Consider the following 7,212-nt stretch of genomic DNA (forward strand, 5'->3'; position numbering starts at 1 on the left):
GGTACTTACATTTTATTTTCCTTAAATAATAGGATTTGAAAGCTCTTCGTAGTCAGTTTAGCGTAAAACTTAAATTTGCCACTATTGAGTTGAGTGTATTTGTTTTACCTTTTACTGTGGTTACTTTGCAAATAATTCAATGATAACTGTTATGCTAAATTAAAGCGGTACGAGGCAAATGCAAAATGAATATATAAATGCAATCTGTAAGGATTTTTATTAAAGCAATACATATTCATAGAAAACTATCATTAGGGTACACAATCAGTGGAAATACTTGAATGGAAATGGTATTTAAGAAAACATGTAAGCGGGATTCTATGTTCATATAGAATATTTTGACAAAATCATTTTTCATTTATTTAGTTTAATTTTCATAATAAAAAAATATTTAGATGTAAGATCATAATTCCAAAAATATATTTGTTTAGAAAACATATATTAAAATTTTTGTTATGTTTTTTAGAAAATAATTTTATTCAAATGTTTTAGTTTTTCCCAATTTTTACTAATTAAAATTTTTTCAGATATTTTTACTTTGATATTTTGTCCTTTTTTTTATACAGAATACTATATATCATATGCAAGTGAGTGTAGTAATTAAAGTTTATTTACTTCGTAGTAATGCTTAAGGATTCAACAGAGTTGCATTTATGTGTACTTGGTTTTTATTTTTGGCATTCATTCCATTCATACGCATTTCCTTGTAGCAGGAAATTTTATGAAAAATACTTCGTATAACCACACAAATTCTCATTAAAAATCATTGAAATTAAATTTCAGTCACGGTGCTCTAAGCACACGTGCTCCTATTATGTGTACAATATTTGTTTATTTTAGCAAATTCACTAAAAACCAAGTAAGTTGATATAGTTCGTTTCTGAGCACTTCCCTACATATGACATTCAAAATTTAAAATTTATTAAAAAATATGATTAAGTTATAATATCGTTATATGCAATCATTTAAATAAAAGTTCAGAATCCATTAAAAAATCACAGATGAAAGCAATTTTGTATAGAATGGTATGTGTGTAGTTCAAAGATCCATGCAAAATGTTTACATCCAAAGCATTTTAATGACCAAAATAAATGGTGTCTCTGCGAAAACGAAGAAGTGACCGGATCGGTAATAAAAACATTTCTCTCAATGATGCTTATATGGAGACGAGCTTTGAACTATTAAGGTTACAATATCGAATTATATATATACTGCACAAAAACCTCCAACATCAGTAAATTAAAAGAGAAAATTCAAAAAAGTTGATTGATAGCAATATAACCCTTTCATTCTTCTTCTTATTTCTAAATACACTCTATGAGAAGACACTGTAAATATCTGCCAATCTCAAATTACACAAAACGAAGATAATTTTAAACGCACCTAAAGAGTTGTTGGGTTGACCAACGAACTGGTTAAATAGTTTAGATTCTTGTTGATGGTTTCAATAGAAAGATCTCTATGAATATTTGAGTTTCTATTATACTAGAGAAATTTGAATATCTTCTTTGGGATAATATTATAAATGTTTTAGTTCCTCAACGGTGGACTCAGCTGCAATGATGAGTAATTATCCAATAGCTACTGCAATTGCTCGTCTACGCATTTTTGTGGTTCATCAGAGCGCTAATGGTCATTCACATAGAAATCATCACTTTTAAAATATAGAGCCATGCCTCACATGTTCTAAACAATGTAGATTGTTTATAGTATGCTACTACCAGCAAAGCATGATTTCTAACAGCGTTTTTCTTTTGATTAAATAGTACAAGAAAGCCGTGGCGCAATTGTTTTTTTTAGGCAGAACTTGTATGTGTTTATAAGTCAAAGTCAGACGAAAAAAAATGAGGTATGTGTCAAATTAATAAGCTCTATACTTTCCCACCCATGTCTTCACTTGGTTAAACCAACAAGAACTTATGCATACACCTAGTATGCTTTTGAAGAGAGTTTGAAGCTGAGTTTGAAGCTACATTCGAAGATAATTTATGTACCTTCTTTATAGATTGTCCACAAAGTATGACTTAGTAACCAGAAAGAACTTATGCATGCACCTGGTATGCTTTTGAAGAGAGTTTGAACTTGATTTAGAGTTTGTTAACCTTCTTTATAGATTGTGCACAAAGTTTCTTTTGTCAAAAATCAGGCCTAAATATTTAAATTGTTATTACTAAGTATTCAAAGAAGTGACTTAGTAAGCAGAAAGACCTTATGCATGTACCTGGTATACTTTTGAAGAGAGTTTGAACTTGATTTAGAGTTTGTGTACCTTCTTTATAGATTGTTCACAAAGTTTCTTCCTTGTCTTGATGTTGTACTTTCAAATACACATTTTGTCAAAAACAAGGCTTAGATATTAATATTCTTATTACTATTCAAAGTAATGACTTAGTAACACACAAACTAATAGTGCTGAATATATTGGTACCGCTAGAGAAAATCATAAAAAACTGTGAGTAAAAATAAAAGTAACATACCTGAAGCATTGCCAAATGCATATGGTTCAAGCTGAATGACACAACTTGGATAATTGTGTCACAAATGCCAACGTGAAACTTTATTCTAAACACAAAAGAAACGAAATATTATATGCCACAATTACATGCCATTCAAATGCTGCAACTGCTGCAACTACTGCCACTACTGCCACTACAGCCACAACAAGAGCAGCGCTTGCAATATGGCAACTTTAGTCTCCGGTCATAAAGCCATGAAATAATATTTGCCGTTAGGGTGGCAGCTGCAAGGTGTTGAAGGATGCATGCAGCATGCAGCATGGCGAACGGGCATCAGCGGTAGAGAACAACGCTAAAATGCTTTCAATTAAAATTTCACACTGCGAAATAATAAGTTTCATTAAAATTCTTTGAAAATAAAAAAAATGGGGAAAAATATTTCAAATAAAACGAGAACAAATGTAAAAATTAAAGAAATATTTTATGTGTAAAAAATTTGTGTTGCACGTACGCGAACACTAGATTGACGTACGCAAACCCTTATGGGTGCGGAAGTTGCAGTGTGCGGCGGCAGAGGCATGCCTTTGCGTAAGCACACATTGACACAAAATTGTCGAAATCCGAAATCAGTGCACATGTATTTGTGCTCCAAATGCAACTCATGTGGCAGCAAGTGTGGCACTTAAAAACCCACACAAAAATGTTAGTAAAAAGAAAAAAGTTTGTTTTCCGTATGGGGTTTTAGTGTTTTGTTATGCAAATGTACGAGGATACGCTCAGGTAAGGTCAAAAGTGCGTCATTCATGCAGTATTACTTGCACAAAAGCAGCACAAAGCACACAGAACTACACAAACTCAGCACCACTTAGTGCACCGACACGTGTTCGACATATGTAGCCCACGTTTATGTTTAATATTATTCGGTTTTGTGTAGGATTGAGTGCAACCATGGCTTACACTGAAAAGTGCGTAAATTTGTGTCCTTGTTCTCTGTGACATATTGAAACCGTAATAGTTGCAGTTCCTGATATTCAGTGAACAGTGGAAGTGCAGTGGAAGGAGTGCTGTGTATGGACGTGTGGACGGACTTCATGCAGTTTATACAGTATTATGTTTTATGTATAGATTTTCAGTATATGACAGCAAAATATCAAATAATAAAAACTCATTAAATCTACCATCGATATTTAGTAGTAAATTAAACTATTTTTGTGCCAGTCAAATGCCATTATTTGCCTTAATATCTACCCACACTAACTCACACACACTTTAGAATGAAGTTTTCAAATACTTTTGGTTTTCAATTTTCTGGAATATTTAAATTCCAAGTATTTATAGTTTTATGTCGAATTTTATTTACAATATGTGACATCATTAAATATTTGCAATTTTAGCAGTTTATTTTGTGCTAAAATCGAAAGGCAAATATTATCTCTAAAATGAATATTTAAACGATATTTTGCTAAACAAATTTTAGAATACTCGTATTATGGAAAGGACATTTTGTTTTATTTATAGCAAAATATCAAACGACTTTTCCATATTTTAATATTTTCCATAATACTTTTATTTTATTTTAATTACTTTCAATTTGTTTTCAATTTATTTTAATAATTAAATTGTCTATAATACCATACCATTTAAAATTTATGTAAAGAATAGTAATTATAGTTTTAAATTGATATAATGATAATTAATTGTTATTATATCCTTTTATACATCCTTTAGATTTAAGTATAAGGATTTTAAGTGATATCATATTACTTTATATTATTTTTTCTGTATGATTTATATAACAAAACATCACAAGCGACTATTATTTCTGAGATTTGGTGCATATGACTGCTACTTCAACTGAATGTAATCCAAATAATCCATTAGATGTTATAATATTTATTTATATAAGAAGCATTTGGGTTATTTGACTTAAAGTGAATTTTTTATTTTGTATTCTATTCATATTTGCGAGCTTAATATGATCTAAACGACCTATACCCAAAGGTTGAGGATAAATGATCGGTCTGCCATTTATTGTGTACCACATATGTACAGCTTTACCAATGAGTAAAGTTATAATTCTTGAAGAAACCTATCAGAAATTGATGTCAAGAATCATAAAATAAAATTATAAAACTGTCATGGATAAAAAATAGTTTATGCCTGCAGGAAATTCATACACATTATATATACTTAATTCTTCAGATGTTGATGTACGCTTAGAAAAATACAGTGAATTTAAAGGCGGCTCAAATGACATCTGCTATGGATTCACGCTGTTATATATTCTGTTGATATCAGCTACAGTTATAAGCTTTGTCTACGGTACATAAAAAGCGCCAACAGCGACAGTGTAAGACTTTAATCCATTAAAACCACCTCTTAGGAGTGAAAGAAGAAGATTTTTACTACCTGGAGTATAGTGTACGAAACTTTATTCCAGTAATAGTGTTGAGAGAGTTAGGATAAAGAGACTTAGTACTTAGAAGTCTAGGTATATCTGAGGCAAAAATCAGAGGCATGCTATAGAGGAATGAAAGGTAGGTGGATCGGGCAGTTACAGTCGTTATCATACAAGATACTTAATTCACTTTTTATCACATGCTATTATATAGTATGTTCCTAAAGTAATTGGATATTTCAAGTTTTAAAAGTAACATAGATATTGAAACTTAATGAAAAATTCCATAACACAATTAATAACAAAAATTTTGAAACTGATTTGTGATAATCTCAAATTTCATCTACAATTTTTTTGACACATTTATATATAAATGTTTAGAGTCGAAGAAAGTAAACCCTTTTCTGGTAGTTAATTGTGTCAAAAAACATTAGTGCCGTTACTCTACCGTTTGAGCGGTAAAAATGTACGCAACTGCTAACAGCGATCATTCGTAGGACTGATAAGTAATCACCAGCAGCAGCCAAAAGTGATGTGCCGCAAATCTGTCATCTGAGCGTTGACGTAAAATGTACGCAGCTACAAACAGTAGCGCCGCTAGTTAGTATATACTGGGTAGTGTGAACTAATGTAGTCCTTAACCGCTTAAGTGAAGGTTTGGTGGTAAAGGTATAATAATAGATTCGGTGTACACAAGCCGCAGAAAATGCTCAAAAATGTTATTCTACCGCTTGAGCGATGAGAAATGTAAAAAACTATACATAGCGATTTGCGCAGCTCATTTTGTTATAATATATCGCACAACCGCACAAACGGCAGAGTAGCGTCACTAGGCGTTTTTGCCGCTAAAATGCATTTTGCTCTATTGCAATAGTTTCCGATGACAAGATTCAAATAAAATCAGTTTTTGTATAAAAGTATATAGATACATAAATGGTATAACACGATATTAATATATTTTTTAAATTTGTGTTAGCAATAATCAACTCTGTCAATAATAAAATGTTCATTTAACGTATTCGGTACTTTCAGTAAAAGTACAAATAGAGTATGGACAACATTATATTCACAAAGAATATTCATTTTCATATTTTTATATTTTACTACAAATATTGAAAATTTTCATTTGGCTTTTTCAGTTGAAATAAATGAGATTTCAGCACTGAAATTCGAGAACGTAACCACTTTCGACTATATTTGCGATTCCCAATATCTGTACTTCAAAAGTCTGCAGCCCAGACAAATTGCATATAAATAAATATTTTGCTATATGCAAAAGATAAATAAATAAACAAAAATATGTCAGTGCACATATGAGTAGGAACAGTCTGCTTACGAGCATTTCCTGCATTGCAATGGCTACAGTGGAAGGGTTCACCGCCTACTGTCAACACTGGCGTACATTCATGCAGCACGAGAAAGTAGCTTCATTTTAGCATGCATTTTCAATAATCTGCTTTCACAGATCCTTGCACACTCGTAATGACTTTAATTTTTAATGTAACGCAGTGGCGCAAACCACCTACAACTTAAACGATTTGACTATTGAAATTCTGGTATTCTGGCGTCATTATATAGGACACAAGCAGTCGTGCAGTGCTCTTCGCAGCTAATAAAGTTGCAGTTATTGCACTTTTAGAAGCTACTGTGCTTGCTCTACTGCGTTAATATTTGATACACAGTTGCGGATATAAGCACATATAATATCTTGTTGACCCATTAAAATTGCAATAGATATGAGTTGTGAAAGTCTGTTGAGCTCAAAACCCAAGGTTTATTGACATTAAAGATTTTGTCTCTGATTAATGCAATGCGGGTGCGTAAATGAGTGAACAACATTTTAGAGATGAAAATCATCATTTATGATGTTTACATATTGATTACCAAACAGTTTAACAAGATAAGAAACAAAAATGCTGAGTTACTTAGTTTTATGACATATCATACTATCATACACACGTTAACTGTTTATAAGATGTGTAGATAGAGCTTATACAAAGCGATGAACACTTTAATTTCATTAAAACTTTTGAAAGTATTACTATGCATTGTAATTTATAATCAATTTAGGAAGGTATTTAAAAGAGAGAGTCTTAGTAGCTGTTTCTATTGTGTTTTATTTGCAGAAAACAAATAAGGATTAGATATTTCGTATTAAGTCGGTACTATTTAGGTGCACTCGTTATCTGGGGTATACAAAAGTATATTGGTCTTTCCATTGACGTAGTAGGAACGTAGTAAGATCAATTTTCTAATAGACGTATCTCAGCTATATAAGTCATAAAAACCTATAATTAATTGCAAAGTAAAGATAATAAATAAAAACTTTTAGAAAATAAAATAAATAATTAAGATTGC

The sequence above is a fragment of the Teleopsis dalmanni genome, chromosome 2 (assembly GCF_002237135.1).
Source record: "Teleopsis dalmanni isolate 2A chromosome 2, ASM223713v2, whole genome shotgun sequence".
Taxonomy (NCBI): Eukaryota; Metazoa; Arthropoda; class Insecta; order Diptera; family Diopsidae; genus Teleopsis; species Teleopsis dalmanni.